Source organism: Meles meles, chromosome 1 (genome assembly GCF_922984935.1).
Source record: "Meles meles chromosome 1, mMelMel3.1 paternal haplotype, whole genome shotgun sequence".
Lineage (NCBI taxonomy): Eukaryota > Metazoa > Chordata > Mammalia > Carnivora > Mustelidae > Meles > Meles meles.
The window spans coordinates 216,210,578-216,227,265 of record NC_060066.1 but is presented as its reverse complement, the minus strand read 5'-3'; the positions used below and the strand labels follow the sequence as shown (position 1 = coordinate 216,227,265).

Here is a 16,688-nt window from a genome sequence, read left to right as displayed (position 1 = left end):
CCTGCTTGTGCTTTCTCTGTCAAATAAACAAATAAAAACTGTTTTTTTAAAGATTTTATTTATTTATTTGACAGAGAGATCACAAGTAGACAGAGAGGCAGGCAGAGAGAGAGAGAGGGAAGCAGGCTCCCTGCTGAGCAGAGAGCCCCATGCAGGACTCGATCCCAGGACCCCGAGATCATGACCTGAGCCGAAGGCAGCGGCTTAACCCACTGAGCCCCCCAGGCACCCGGTCAGTTCCCACATTTTAAGAAAAGGTACAGAGAGCACCACGGTCACTTACCAATTCAAAAAGCACATTTTAAATGCCTTCCCAGTCAATGTGAGGCACCAAGACTCCCTGCTGAGCCCATCAGTGCCCAGGAGACCGCTCCCGCCTTCCTTCTCCTGTCTCTGGGTCTATAGCAGCCACCCCAAACCCAAATCCCACTGGAAAGGGACCTAAAGCTTTGTCAAGAACTCTCTTACCCATTCCCAGAAGAAGTGCCTCGAAGTTCATATCCAGGCCACTGTCCCCAAGTCTGTGTAGCAGATCCATTTGGGGCACTTCTCTAAAACCCCCCAAGTCGTGGGCTTACACATGGACTGACGGACACTTCTGGGAGTCTTGACTCACAGGTTCAAGAACAAACCCTGCCCACATGCACAGCTCGACTGGTGTGCCTTCTGCTTTCAACCCCGGCTGGTTAGGGAGAAACGAGGCCAGGGTTTACCGTTGTCCCTATCACATAAGGTGAACACTATGAAGGGGTAACTGTGGCCTATCTATGAGACCAGGAACAGGGTGACGGGGAAAAGCCTGTCTGAGCAGGAAGCGGTCCGGCTGAAACCTGGCAGCTGCGCGCAGACTGACAACAGCGAGGGGCTGGGGACGCCAGGCGGGCGAGCCAAGGGATGGGTCTGGAGGTCAGAAAGGCTGGAGGAGGTTACAAATCTCCGCGCCATCAAAACATCAGTAAACAGCAGTTAAAACAGACGACAGGGGCGCCTGGGTGGCTCAGTGGGTTAAAGCCTCTGCCTTCAGCTCGGGTCACAATCCTGGGGTCCTGGGATCGAGCCCCGCATCGGGCTCTCTGCTCGGCGGGGAGCCCGCTTCCTCCTCTCTCTCTGCCTGCCTCTCTGCCTACTTGTGATCTATGTCTGTCAAATAAATAAATAAAATCGTTTAAAAAAAAAACAAAACAGACGACAGATGGGAACAGCCATGATCACCTGAGAGCCCAAGAACGGAGAAAAGCCTGGACTCAAGAGTGAGAAATGCCGGACAACTGAGGATATGTAGGGCCGACAGAGAGGAAACCTGGAAGGAAACCAAGGACAAACCGAAGGGGAGCAGGCGAGCCCAGAACTAAGACAGCAGAGCGTTTCAAAGAGGTGGTCGTGGTCCACCAAGTTCAACACCAGCAGACAACATGCTGAAAACAGGGGAGAAAAGTGTTTTTTTCCCAGAGAGCTTTCCCTCTGCAAGCAGAAGCAGAGAGGTGCTTGCAGACAAGGAAAACAAAAAGAAGATGGACAGAGTCTCCCAAATGGTTCTTCCAGCCCTGACCCAACGCAGACCTGAAAAGCCCAGCTCTATTCCTGAACTTCAGTTCTGTGAGACATCAAGAATCCTTTTAAAACATGTACCTGTCTATTCAAGTTGTCTCTGACTGGTTTCTTTCACTTGCAACTAAGTCTTCTGTTCACGAGCTTGGCCATGAAGGGAAGGGAAGGACCCTGAAGACAGGGAGTTAGGAACTTAAGGAGACCGGGGATAAGGAGGAAACTCTAGGTAACTCTTGCAAGTTCTTCTTACCAGTATCCCCTGAGGGACGCCTGGGTGGCTCAGTGGGTTAATAATCTGCCTTTGGGGTGCCTGGGTGGCTCAGTGGGTTAAGCCGCTGCCTTCGGCTCAGGTCATGATCTCAGAGTCCTGGGATCGAGTCCCGCATCGGGCTCTCTGCTTGGCGGGGAGCCTGCTTCCTCCTCTCTCTCTGCCTGCCTCTGCCTACTTGTGATCTCTGCCTGTCAAATAAATAAATAAAATCTTTAAAAAAAAAAAAAAATCTGCCTTTGGCTCAGGTCATGATCCCAGGGTCCTGAGATCCGGCCCCACACTGGGCTCCCTGCACCGTGCGGAGCCTGCTTCTCCGTCTTCCTCTGCTGCTCCCCCTGCTTGTGGTCTCTCTCAGTATCAAATAAATAAATAAAACCTTTAAAAACAAAACAGTATCCCCTGAAAACTGCTGTCTACCTGTACGCATGACTTTATTTGGACAAAGGGTCTTTGCAAGTATCATTAGTGTGGATCCTCACCCAACGGGCGCACCTTGTAAGAGAAGAGACATGCACCGAGAGAAGGTCAAGTGAAAACAAGAGGCAAAAACTGGACTGCGGGCAACCCCCAGAAGCTAGAAAGAAGTAGAGGGAGCTGCCCGGCCAACACCCTGGTTTTAGACTTTCAGCCTCCAAAACCGTGAGAGTGAATTTGTTTCAGCCCCGTAGTTTGTGATAATTTTATAGCACCCCAGGAAAGCAAGAGTCCGATTTCAAAACCAAGCACAAGAACCCCTGAGAGCTTTAAGACAGCGGCCACCATGACAGGAACAGAGAGCATGAGTCGGCCTGACAAGCACCCAAGGAAAGGAGGAAGGCAAAGGGGCCAGAAAGCCTACGCGCCAGTGGAAATGGAAGCAAACACTCCAGTTCCCGCAGCGAAGCAGGCGGGCCAGCATTTTTTTTTTTTTTTTAAAGGCATGTATTAGTGTACACTCTTTTTTTTTTTTTAGATTTTATTTATTTATTTGACAGAGAGAGATCACAGTAGGCAGAGAGGCAGGCAGAGAGAGAGAGAGAGGGAAGCAGGCTCCCTGCCAAGCAGAGAGCCCATTGCGGGACTCGATCCCAGGACCCCGAGATCATGACCTGAGCCGAAGGCAGCGGCTTAAACCACTGAGCCACCCAGGCGCGGGCCAGCATTTTATTTGCGCCACCTCACTTAACCCTCCCGAATCCTGAGATGAGAAAACTGGTACAGAAATTACTCACTTACGGGGCGCCTGGGGGGCTCAGTCTGTGAAGCGTCTGCCTACAGCTCAGGTCATGATCCCAGGGTCCTGGGACCAAGTCCCACATCGGGCTCCCTCTCCCTCTGCCTGCTGCTCCCACTTGTGCGCGCACTCTCTCTCTCTCTCAAGTAAATAAATAAAATCTTTAAAAAAAATAAAGAGGGGGAACAGGAACAAAGAGATCCTCAGAGAATGAGAACAGGACAGAGAACTGAAGCAGGAAACAGATCTCCTGTCCAGGGAGTGGCTGAAAAAGAGACCAAGATTAACCAGTAGGTTAAGTTAAAGAAGACTCAGTCACCTTAAGGGTGCGTGGCTGGCTCAGTCGGGAGCACATGCGACTCCTGGTCTCGGGGTCGTGGGTTCAAGCCCCAAGCTGGGTGTAGAGACTACTTAAATAAAAACTTAAATAAAACTCAAATTACTTAAATCTTAAAGCGTCTGTCACGTTTGAAGGTAGAATAGAGCCCCCAGAGAAACTAAAGATGAAACTGTTGGTAAACGTATTCCAAGTGCAAGAGTCTTCGCTTTAGTAACAGAGGAAGGGGCAGATGCAGACACCCTCAGCTTCCAGGAGGAGGGAGGGAGAGGATCCAGCTGGAGGCTCCACCGTGTGGAGCTCTGGAGGCAAACGACTCAAGTTCAAACAGGGGTCCCCCTGCTTAATCCCCCGGAGGGGTTAGCCATCTGTGAAATGGGGCTATTCACAGTCCCTGCCTCAGAGCTGACGCGAGAATCACAGGGCAGTATGCTCCCGGCACCGCACCGGGGTCACCGAAACCGAGTCCGCCTGCCGCCAGGTGGAGCGGCCAAGCCAAGGTCTGAAGGAATGCATTTCTACAGGGCAATCCAAGTACTTCCCCCAACCGATTTTATATTTACGTAACATCTGTGCCAAGTGGCGATTATCAATCCAAGGCCTGCTGTCCTCTCACCGTCTCCTGCTCGCCGCTCAGACGCTTCAACCTCCCGCTGTAAGACGAAAGTCCAGCAAGACGAGAGCTCCGTCGGTGCAGCGGCTGCCTTCGGCTCTGGTCATGATCCCAGGGTCCTGGGATGGGGTCCCATGGCGGGGTTCCCGTGCGGCGAACAGTCTGCTTCTCCCTCTTCCTCTGCCCCTCTCCCCGTCCGTGCTCCCCAATAAAATCTTCTTAAAAAAGGGGAAATTCTTGCAACCACTACGGCCCTGTCCGCCTTGTTTCGCGGCAGTCTTTTCCACCACCTGGCGGACGGCACTCGTACCGGGCAGAGCTGCTGTCTCCCCGCTGCCCCAACAGCACACGCTCCCGGGCACTGCCGGGCCCCTCAGCAAGCCTGCTCGCGCTGCTCCCCTCCGCCACCGCACTTTCCCTCCTCCCCGCACCTGGCAGTGCTCTAGCGACTCCGTCCGAAGTCGGCACAGAACAGAGCCCTCCCTCCTCACTGCCTCTGCGCCCCTTCCCTTCAGAGCCTCCCACACCACACTGTCAATCCTTGGCCCTGGGGAGTCCTGGCAGTAAACCCGCTAGTCTACTTCTCCCAGCCGAATTTGCTGCTCTGATCACTCCCACCGCACCCCTGCCCAAGGCCTTCTGAGGCTCTAACCACCCTTCTCAGAGCTCCTCTCTGCCTGCTCTCACAGCCACTCAGGTCTCGGTCCCAAGGCCTCTTCTCTAGCTACTCCAACGGGTTTTCTTCTTTTTAATAATTTTTTTAAATGATTTTATTTACTTATTTGACAGAGAGAGAGCTCACCAGTAGGCAGAGAGGCAGGCAGAGAGAGGGGGAAGCAGGCTCCCTGCTGAGTCAAGAGCCCAATCTGGGGCTCGATCCCAGGACCCTGAGATCATGACCTGAGCCGAAGGCAGAGGCTTAACCCACTGAGCCACGCAATTTAACAATTGTTAAAAATTTAACAATCGTTAAAAATTTAACAATTTTTAGTTGTTTTTTTTTTAAGATTTTATTTATTTGACAGAGAGACAGAGAGAGAGGAAACACAAACAGGGGGAGTGGGAGAGGGAGAGGCAGGCTTCCCACTGAGCAGGGAGCCCGATGCGGGGCTCAATCCCAGGACCCCGGGATCATGACCTGAGCAGAAGGCAGAAGCTTAATGACTGAGCCACCCAGGTGCCCCTGGGGCTTTCAACCTTTAGAGAGATCTCTGGGTTCCCCCCCAGGAAAAGGCACAATCTTACACCATAATGCTCCAACAACAGGGGGAGGAGGGGAGACGGACACATCAGGACAGAGTGCCTGTCTCTAGGTGAGGACCGCTCTGGTCCCTGGAGGCACCCTGGGCCAGTTCCCTAGATGTGACCCAGCTGGTCCGAGCACGGCACTGCTCTCCACATCACTGCTGTTCAGACGGCGTGTTCTTCTTCTCCCTCCACACGTAATCACAGAGGATCAGGGACTTTTCCTTCTGTGGGTTACACCTATGGGTATTTAGTGTGTTTGACATTAAAACGGAGAAGGTTTTAAATGTTTAATAAGCCTATTACATGTCACCATAAAGGACATTTTTACAAAAAACAGCTAAAAGAGCACCTCAGTGGTTCAGTCGGTTAAGTGTCCGCCTTCCGCTCAGGTCATGATCCTGCTTCTCCCGCTGCCCCTCCTCCCACTCGTTCTCTCAATCTCTTTCTCTCTCAAATAAATAATCTTTTTTTAAAAAATTAGCTAAAAAAATGGGACACCTGGGTGGCTCAGCCAGTTAAGCATCTGACTTCAGCCCAGGTCATCATCTTGGGGTCCTGGGAGTGAGCCCCACTGTCAGGATCCACGTTCAGCTCAGGGTCGACTTGTCCCTCAGCCCCGCCCCCTGCTCGCGCACTCTCTCTTTCTTTCTCAAATAAGTAAAATCTAAAAAAAAAAAAACCAACTACTAAGAAATCATTTGAGAAGAGCTACACTTCAGCCCTGCGTCTTTAACGTGCGCCGAACAGGGGCTGCCTTCTCACGTCCATTTGTGTGCACTCTGCGGCAACCACACACTGCTAGGCTGAAACACGGGAGGAAAACTCAGACTCACACAGATACACAGCTGGAAAAGGAAGAAGTATTTTAACAACCTTCTCAAATAAAGGTGCACAGTCTTCTTTGATACTAAATCAAAACTTGACAAGTATTATGTTTTCTAAAGGGAAGTTCTGATGTGGAATCTGAATCCGTACCAGCTAATTTTTAATGCCACTACATTAAACTCCATGGGATTTCGTCCGTTCCTGGGCTCTGAATGGATCCTTCACCATCTGTGACTGAGTAGCATCACACACAGGCTATTGGGAAACTATCAGTTCACTGAATTAAGCACATCTTCCAAATGTTGACACATTTCATTACATAACATTAAAAAGAAACATTTCCTAAGCATCATCACCTACAAGAAAAGTCTTTAAATACTGGGAAGCTGTCAAGCTCATGATAGCAGAATCAAGTTTTCCAAAATTCTAATTTCCATTTGAAAGCTCAAATTTTATCACTGCCAACAATAATGTCAGTTACATTCCTTGAACTATCTGGTTCACTTGTTCAATTTCAAGAGAGTATCTGCTGTGTAAATAACCCGTCGGAAGGGCCAGCGGCTTCTGTCGGCTGCACTTCCAACGCCTCGGCCCACCCTGGGCTGGGAGACCAGACACCTCCGCTTCCGGATGCACTGGCGCTCTGCGCACCCTTCCCACTTCATCTCCCAGCCGGGGTGCTCAGGGTCAAAGTGTAATGAAGTTAATTTCTAGGCTTCATGGAAGACATTAAACTGGATTTTCCCAAACACAGTTCCTGGTGGTGAATATCTGACTTCACCAACACTGTAACAGCTCTGATCCCGGCCGGTTGGTTAGAGAACCAGCAGGTTACCCACCATGTTTGCACCGTCCACACAAGTATCAATACAGTGAAGGTCAAATAGCGTCTTCAGGACTGTGTAAGTAGCTTTGACCCAATGAACCACACAAAAGGGTCTCAGGGAACCGCAAGAGTCCACAGATCATATTTTAAGACCTCCCCTTCCCAATTATTATTAGTGTTAACTCTGCGAGCGCCTGGGCGGCTCAGTTGGTTAAGTGTTTGCCTTTGGCTCAGGTCATGATCCCAGGGTCCTCGGAGTGAGTCCCACATTGGGCTCCCTGCTCAGCAGGAAGTCTGCTTCTCCCTCTGCCTGCAGCTTCTCCTCCTTGTGCTCTCTGACAAATACAAAAATAAAAATATTTAAATAGTGTTAACTCTTAAAAGCCTGCCTCCAAGCCAGCCCACTCCTCCAGAGCGCCACATTCACGTTCACAAAATCCAGAGAGTTACTGGGCATCCTGTTAGAGGTTGGTAATACTGCAGTGAGCCAAAATTCTTGTCTTCGTGGAGCTTAGAACTAGAGGGGAGATCAGCACAAGGACTAGGAAAGCAGAGCAAGGTAAAATGGTAGATTAATGAGATGAGAGAATGACCTCCGAGGAGGGGATATTTGAACAAGAGCTAACGAAGGCAGTGAACTCTGTAAGCCAGCCTTGAGGAGACAAGCTTTAGAGGGAAAGGAGCTGAAAGCCTAAGGACGATCCACCCTTGAGAGAAAATGTCCTAGAGTCCTCCAACCCAACGTGCATAAACTGAACTCATAATCCACTGCCCACCCCCTACTAAACCATGCCCAGGACAGACAGACACCTGCGGTCTCTTCTTGCCTTCCACGCAGCCATCACGTCTTTCAGTCACCAGCTGTACCGCCCTGGTCCAGACTCCTGCCTCTCTACACCAGCACCCCGTGTGGCCATCTCTGGCCAGTCTTCCTCCCTCATCTGAACGTGCTCCAAGCCCAAGTACCTTGTCATGGCCCAGATTAGGTCAATCTCCTCTCCAAAAGCCCTTTAAAGTTTGCCCAGAGGCCTGCAGCCCTTTAGACCTCCCGCCCCTGACGAGCCACGTCAATAAATGATTACTGAGCACCGGCCACTACCGCACAATAGACCCTGTTCTGGGCGCCAGAGACACAGCGGATGGAGGAGGCCGATTAGTGATCAACACTCACACCCTCCTCAGCTTCAAACGTGCTTCCCTTCCCTTCCACACACCAACCGCCAGACAGGCTCTGACTAGAGGGTCCTTCAGGTCTCAACTTTAAAACACACTTTATTCCGGGGCACCTGGGCAGCTCAGTCGGTTAAGCATCTGACTCAGTCATGCTCTCTAGCTGTCTCGCTAACCCCCTGACCTTGAATCTCTCCTCTGCACCTGCTTGTTAGGCTATTAAACTATAAACTCAGTGAGGCCCTGGGACACACCCACTCTATGGCAGTTTATAGCCTCAGCACCTACCGGAAAAGGTACTGAATAAGCACTTTTTCTTTTGGGGGGGTGTTTAAGATTTTTCTTTATTCAGGGGCGCCTGGGTGGCTCAGTCGGTTTAGCGTCTGCCTCCGGCTCAGGGTCCTGGAATCGAGCCCCACAGCAGGCTCCCTGCTCAGCGGGGAGCCTGCTTCTCTGCCTCCCTCTGCTGTTCCCCCTGCTATGCTCTCCACTCGTGCTCTCTCTCAAATAAATAAAGCCTTAAATAAAAGTAAACAAACAATAATTTTGCCAGTTTTCAAAATGAATTATAGTATCAAAACTCTCCTATAAAGGTAAGGAAAGCCCTTCAAGAAAAGAACACCATGTGGGAAGACTCTGGAGAGAGTGAGGCAGTAAATCTGAATCTGATGCAGATACCCCGTCCTCTGAAGCAGTGATACTCCTCTGGAACCATGAGGAAGAAAGAAAAACAATCTCTTCGTAAGCTGTCTTCTTACAGCATTTAACAGCACCACAGTTAAAGGGATTTTTGCGAAGCAAGGCCACCAGCACCAGGAAGGGCTAAAGGGTTTTTTTTTGTTGTTTTTTTTTTTTTCACGTTAAGGGAGAAAACGTTTAATTTTTTTTTTTTTTAGGGCTAAAGGGTATAGTGCGGGCCAGGCCCTGCTGCTGGAAGGGTTCATCATCTGTCTGCTCAGCCCACCTGCAAGCCCCCGCTAGGAAAGGAGGTTCTAGAATACCTGCTTGACAGGTAAGAAAACAGACACAGTGAAGGAACAATCCACAACCAAACCAGCAAGCTGAATCACAACACTAGGCTCTAACTCCACGGTAGCAGAAAGGAGGAAACTTCTCTCCCTCTCAGTAAGTTATGAATTATTTTGTCTTGTTTTTAAGATTTTATTTATTTGACAAGACAGAGATCACAAGTAAGGAGAGAGACAGGCAGGGGCTGGGGGGGGGAGCAGGCTCCCCGCCGAGTAAAGAGCCCGATGTGGGACTTGATCCCAGGACCCTAAGATCGTGACTTGAGCCAAAGGCAGAGGCTTTTACCCACTGAGCCACCCAGGTGCCCCAGGAAGTTATGCTTTTAAAGTTCCTATGACAATTTTTTGAAAACCTACTGTAGATGCTTTAACACAACACTCTGTAGTCTAATTAGAACGTGTCCAGAATTTGTTAAAGCTTTATCAGCTACAACACTGGAGAGACGGTCAAGAGAACTTGTAATACTCATCAGGACTGTATTTTATAATCGCCACAGAACTGAGTCAGGAGACAGATATACGTAAATATACAAATATACCCACAAGTAACCAGTATGTTCAACCAATTCCCTGATAATTCTAGTCCTGACAGGCTAAAGAATATACAAATCTTTTTCCATCTTGGTAAAATGCATTAAGTTTGGAGTAGCTAATTACTAAATCATATCCTTTTATTAGTGCCAATATATAGGTTCAACTGAATAATCTCTTAAAAATTACCCTAGATGGGTGCCTGGGTGGCTCAGTGGGTAAAAGCCTCTGCCTTCGGCTCAAGTCACGATCTTAGGGTCCTGGGATCAAGTCCCACATCGGGCTCTTTGCTCAGCGGGGAGCCTGCTTCCTCCTCTCTCTCTGCCAGCCTCTCTGCCTACTTGTGATCTCTGTCAAGTAAATAAATAAAATCTTTAAAAAAAAATTAACCTGAATAATCCTGACTTGATTTTTAAGATTTTTTTTAATTTTCTGAGATAGAGAGCAAGAGAGAGAGAACTCGCAAGGGAGGGGGGTCGGGCGGGCCAGAAGCAGAGGGAGAAGCAGGTCCTTCTCTGAGCAGGGAGCCCTATGTATGGCTTGATCCCAGGACCCTGGGATCATGACCTGAGTCGAAGGCAGACCCTTAACAGGTCTTAACCACCCAGGTGCTCCTTGACTTGATCTTTAACCTTTTTTTGTTTTTATTTTTTTAAGTAATCTCTACCCCCAAGGTGGGGCTCAAACTCACACCCCGGAGATCAGGAGTCTCAGGCTCTACAGACTGATCCAGCCAGGTGCCTCTAGTCTCTTAAACAGGTGTTTGTAAAAATGGCTTTCCCCAGAACTTCAGTTTAGTAAGTCAAATAAGTGGATACTTAAGTCTTTAAGAAAAAGAAAGCAACACTACTCTATAAAAGAAGCTTTTTTTTTTTTTTTTAAAGAAGCTTTTTTATCACTGGAAGCCAGCAGGAATTTCTTTCCATTGATTACCAGGGCACCTAATCCAAGGCACCACCACAAGAAAGGACTAAAAGGTTTAATGGACCCATTTGAATGCCTATAGATCGCCTATATTTCCCAAATAAGAGTTCTGGAACAAAACACAGAGCCTTAGAAAGAAGTGCTGCTCCATTTTCTTACCAAAATACTCAACACAATGTTGCATTACCCAATGCATGCACACACCCGCACACATGTTCAGACCAGACCTTCTTCCACCTTTCCGTGTTGTGTGTGTGAACAGACGTCTGACCGCAGTGTCCATATAAGCCTCTCGTTATCTCTTCGTCCTGCGTTCACTAAACCAAACACCTAACTGGCCCATCTTTGTACTTTCTCTAACCATTCAGCAATGAATGCAAACCCGAAATCAGAATTTTTCCCAGGGTTAAAAGATTCTAAGATATTTTTGTTCACTGCCTTACTAGATTGGGGTAACCGAGGTTTCAAAATAATATAGCATGCCATATGGTCAAGCCCAGATAATAACATTGAGAATATCTGTTACCAATCCACTAATGCTTTTAAAAGCCAAAGTCTGTAGACAGTAAGAATTTAATCCAATTTGGAGACCAACATGAGCCAGAGAAACCAACACGGTCAGAGAAAAAACAATCCAGTGAAGAAACTATAATAAATGCCAATACTGCATTTATTGTCTAAAATAAAATCAATGTTACTCATTAAAGAATTTATGAGCTAAAAAGCCAACGGATGGTGCATAGGCAAGTCTAAAGATATCCTGAAGACCTTTCTCAAAGTGATTTGTAGAAATACAACGTTTTCAAACAAGCCCATGGGCAACAGAAATCTTTATCAAAGGAAAAAGTCACAGAACAGAGCTTTGAAAAATAAGTTAAGTCCTCATAAAATCAGTCCCTTTCTCAAGCTGTCACTATTAGTCTACCAAGGTGATTCAAGCTTTGCAATCAAAGTCACTAGGCATGAAAAAATCTGAAAAGAACCTTTAAGTCTTACTCTAAAAAACACAGCCCAGGGGCGCCTGGGTGGCCCAGTCAGTTGTCTGACTTTGGCTCAGGTCCTGGGTCCTGGCCTGGAGTTGGACTCCTTACTCATTAGGGCGTCTGCTTGCCCCTCTCCCTCTCCCCCGGTTTTGTGCTGTCCCTCTCGAAAATAAATACAATCTTTAAAAAAAAAAACAACCTACTACATTTTTCTGCAGTCTTCTAACAGTCTTCTAGATCTGTTCTAAGATGAAAATTCCATCTGAGGAAACTGACTACAACTCCCCTCCAAACAGAAGTAACTCAAAATATTAAACAAAGAAATCTTTAAAGGTATCACTAATGTCCTTCAACGGACATTAACTCAACGGGTGAGTCCTTCCGCGATGCTATCCACACAGACCCCTGGAAAAGACCAGCGACAGGCTGGAGGAACAGTTTTTGTCCAGCAGGTGTTCACTGAAGGAAGTATCAATTCTGAACCACAACTGCAGGGCTGAACAGTCTCCCTTCCAGGCATACTCTTGAGTCATTCGCACAGAAGAAGAAATGTAGCCCTAACACGGGTCCCCCCCGCAGAAAGAAATGGGCGTAAGTCACAGGCACAATCACAAAACTTAACTCTGCTTTCCCAAATTCCCACTTCTAAGAAAAACTTGCAGCACCTGCAACGCCCTGACTGCAGGAGCGGGGAAGCAAGCCGGGAGCCTGCACCTGGGCCCAGACGGGCCCTGCAGTCCCAGCCTCCCAGCAGCCAGAGGTCCCACCCCCTCACCCCCTACTGGGTCCGACAGCATCGGTCTCTAACCAACCACCCCAGATGCTCCCCATTTCGGCCAGTTCCAGTATTAGAAAGCTCCCATCCAGTCGCGCTGGGGAGCGGATCTCAGACCTGCTTCCATGCCGGCGGCACCAACGCTGTCCCCACCCACACGCCCGGTATTAGTAAGGAAGCAAAAAAGGAACTGCCTGTTCACTTTCTTGTTGCAATATACACCTTCCGGAGCAATCTAGAACAGACCCTACCCATCTCAAGAGAATTCAAACTAAAACCTTACTTTCAAAGAAAGAACCCCTCCACCCCCAAATGCCAAAGCTTCAAATTCGACAATGAAAAATCCCTGTCAACTTACTCATCGGAACTCTCGGGCACCCTACCCGATCTAGAGTGGAAAGGGACTCCCACAAAGCGGGGCTTCCGTTTGCTCACCCCCAAGCCACGCTCGGGCCGGCCCGGTCTCCGGTCTCCGGAGCAGCGGCCGGGCCGTCCCGCGAGAGCCGAGCGCTCAGACGCACAGAAGACACACAACAGAGACCCCCGCGGGCACGGCAGGCGCAGGGGTCTGCACCGGCCTGCGGCCCCGACACGCTAGCTGGGTTCCCGGAGCCGCCGCGTCCCGCAGCCTCCCGCCCCGACAGACCGTCACACCCGGCCGCGGGCCTCCGGCTCGGCTCACGGTCCCGGCCAGAAGCCTCCGTGCAGCGGGCGGAGCCGGCGGACACTACCACTTCCGCGCGCAGCGGCGCAATCCGGGGCGCTGGAGGCGGTGTCAATACCTTCGGAAGCGCAAACGATCCGCAAGAAAAATACCGGGGGGCGGGGGGGCTTCGAAAGTCCGAGGGCTCGGCCACCCCCGGGCGGGATCTTCGGCCCAGCGCCCCTCCCCCACCCGCCGCCGGCGCAGGGCTCGCAGGGCGACGGGGCGCACGCACCCGGGGTCCCCTGCGCCCCCCGCCCGCCACAGCACGCAAGTGGGCCCCCAACACCACCGGGGCGCAGGCGGCCGGGAGCGCGCGGCGGCTGACAATGGCAGCGGCGGCGACGCGCCATCTTGTAGCGGCGCCCGGCCCCAGCCATTCATTCGGCGCGGGGGCGGGGGGCGCGGGGACCCCGGCCCGCCCCGCCGCCCGCACCCCCGGCCCCCGGCCCGCCCGGCCCGCGCCGCGCCCGGCGAGGGGCCCACGACGGCGGGCTCGCGGCGGGGCTGCCTCCCGCTTCGCGCTCGGAACGCGAGCCCCGGGGCCCGCCGCGCTCGGCCGTCCGGGCTCAGCCCTTTGTGTCTGCGGCCTCCGCGGCGCCCGGCCGCGCCTCAGCTTCCTCCTTCCGCGGCCCCCCTTCCCCGCGGGCCGCCGCCGGCGCCAACTTCCGAGGCCCCGGAAAAGGGGTGTCGGGACCCGGCGCCCAGGGGCGAAGGACGAGCCCCTCCGCCCGCCGCTCCCTTTGTTCTCGCCGCCGGCCCGCCTGCCCGAGACCCCGGCCCCGCACACGGCCCCCGCGCAGGCAGGTCGGGCCGGACGGCACCGCGGACCCCGACCTGGGACCCGGTACCCCGCGCCGCGGACCCGACACCCGCCCGACTCGGGACGCCGGGCCCCGGACTGGAACCGGGCCCCCAGCCCCGCAGCCAGGGTCCCAGAGCCCCGCGCCCAGACCCCGGCCCCCGATCCCGGCCGCAGACCCCGGACCCCGGACCTGGGACACCCGACCGCCGACCAGGGCCCGGACCCCAGCCGCAGCCCGCAGGGTCCCCGCCCGCTCCCGGCCCGCGACCCCACCCGGGCGGGGCAGGAAGACGCGCTGCCCGGCGGCGGGGTGGGGGCGGGGAGGGTGGGGGCGGGGCGGCTCCGGCGGGCGACTGCGGGGGAGGGGCCGGGCCCGGGTCGCCGGGCAGGGGCAGGGGCAGGGGACGCCGCGCTCACCTCGGCGCCTCGTCCCGCCGGTCTCGCCCGCGCCCCGCCGCCTCAGCCGCCTCGGCCGCCGCTCTGGAGGTGGTCGCGCTCGGGCCGCTCCGCGGGCGCTGCGGGCAGGTGCGCCGGCGAGGATCGGTCCGGTCCCGCGGCGGCTGCTCCACTCCCGCGCCCGCGCCCGCTCCCGCTCCCGCTCCCGCTCCGCCGCCGCCTCCGTCCGCCCCTCAGACGCCTCCAGCCATCGGGATGGGCGCGGCGGCCCCTGCCCGCAGCCTCGGGAAACCCCACGCCGCGTCACCGCGCACGCCGCGCGCGCACGCACGGCCCGGCCGCGGCCCCGGCGCGCGCACGTCCGCGCGCTTCCTCCCCGCGCGGCCCCCCAGAGCGTGCGCGAGCTGCTTAAAGGGGCCGCGCCCGCCCTAGGGGAAGCGGCTCGCGGGACACCCCTCGGGCCTGATGCGTCCCTCGCGGGTGCCCCAGGGCCTTCCCGCGGCGCCCCTGCAGTAGCGGGGGCGGGCTCCTCGCTGCGAACCCGCGCGGCTTCCCAGCCAAGGGGACGTGGGTGGAGGCCGCAGGACCACAGCTGGGACTCTCCTGGCCCTGCACCAGTCCCCATTCTAGCGTCCCGCCCTACATCCCGCACCCAGGCCGAGTATCCCATCCGGCACCCTGCATTCAGCACCCTGTGCCTGCATTCTGCACGGCTACCTGCATGCGCCCGCACTCAGCCCAGGCCGGCCGCCAGGCCTGGGGGTGCCAACAAGCTGACTGGATCCCAAAGGGGCCCACGCGGGACGGGGTCGACCTCCAGGGAAGCCCAGCTTCTGCCGGCCCGGGAGTGGACCCCCGCCAACCAAAGGTCGGGGGAACAGGGCCAGTCTCAGAGACGGCCGTGGGGCTCCTGTGAGCTTGGGCGCGTGCAGGCAGTGTCGTCTCCGGAGGTCAAGTCCAAGGCACTCCCACTGGGAATGGCCGTGGACGTGGAGGTGTGACCACGGAAAAGAGTGTCAGGAGGGAGACAGATGGTCAGCCCCTGGAAGGCTGCTGAGAACTGGAGCTCCTCAGGTGGGAACGTGACCATATGTGTGCAGCCCATAGATCCCCCGGAAGTGTTCCAGACCCCGCCTCTGTCTTTCCCCTGGCTCCCCAGTTCCAACAGCTAGTCACCCACAGGCTGCCTCTCTTTGGGTCCTACAGCCCCTCCCTGACCCTAATCACCCCAAACCAGATCCAGGCCCCTTTTCCTCCGGGCCTGTGTGTACCCTTCAGGCCTGGAGCCCATACCTTTCCACCCAGGGAAGAGTGCACCCAGTCCCTTGCCCTCCCACTCTATGGGATCTTCCTACCTGCATGCAAGCGTGTCCCCATCATTCCCAGAGCACTTCCTTAGTTGCGGGTACGGGATGCACCAGGCTCAACTTACACTCTCCCTGCGCTACCCTGAACTCAGCCATTTCTACAAGGAGTCCTGGTTCCTTTTAATGGGGAATGGTGTTTAGAAGCCAGGATCAGGGCTCCGGGTGTGCTCACTGCTACTGGAATGCCGTTGCTTCAGCAGACGGAGCTGAGGAATGAATGTGTCCAAACATACACGCATATGCGCGTGTGCACACACACACGCGCACACACACACACACAGAGTCCCCCCCACCATGGAACCAGTCTCCCATGATGGCTAACACCCCAACCTCTTTACCCCACATGGGCTCTGACCTCCACTGGGCCACCACAGCCCCACCCCAGCAAGGACACCACAAGTTCCCATCACCCTTCCCGCAGCTTCCAGGTTTCTGTGCTGCTCGCTGGTCAGAGCTCTGGCTCCTCTCTGCTCCTTAAACACACCGGTCTCCACCTCCACACTGCCCCTGTGGCTCCACGTGCCCGGGAGCTTCTCCCCCATCACCTCCAGTCTCCTCCACAGAGAGGTCTCCCCCGGCGCCTGAACCTTTGTCCTTCCCCAGTGCCTTTTTGGCTACGTTGTTCTTTAGCTGTCGTTCCCGAGAACTCACCTGGTCTCGTCTGTGGGCGACTTTGCTCCTTGTCCATCTCCCCTGATGAAGATGGTGCTTTGACTCCCTTGCCTGCTGCCCCACCCACTAAGCAGGGCACGAGGCACACAGTGGGTCCTCAGGGAAGGTCCATGGGATGGGGGAAAGGGGTAGGAGTGATGCTCTGTGGTCTGAATGAGAGGGACAAGGCTCGGCACGACAGCCAGAGGGGCAGGACAGTGGGGAGTGTTGGAATCGAATGGCTGTGTCCAGAACAAGGCTGGCGGTGCTGGGGTGCTCCCCACTGCTCCAGAGGAGGGGTGGCTGATGCGATGTTGGAAAGACGAGTGTTCTGAGCACTGGCAGGTGGGTCCCAGAAACAATGGACCCAAGGGTCCAGATTCAGGGTCAGCGACATACCACTGAAACCAGCAGGCCAGATGCCAGCCTTCAGTGCCTACCGAGGCCCAGGACTTAGAAATGTGGAAATGAGAA

The 16,688-nt window shown here is 53.9% G+C and overlaps 1 protein-coding gene across 3 annotated transcripts in view; it reads right to left on the bottom strand.

Annotated features, from left to right (window-relative positions):
• GNB1 (G protein subunit beta 1) overlaps positions 1-14,350 on the bottom strand; it is an 86,359-nt gene extending 72,009 nt beyond the window's left edge. For 2 of the 3 annotated variants that reach the window (XM_046006895.1, XM_046006918.1), the window contains exon 1: positions 14,218-14,350. The gene's annotated coding sequence lies outside the window, so the exon portion shown is untranslated. Of the gene's footprint in view, positions 1-13,990; positions 14,093-14,217 lie in introns of those variants that run through there. The other variant, XM_046006912.1, reaches the window with a different exon arrangement.
• Positions 14,351-16,688: the final 2,338 nt, after the last annotated feature.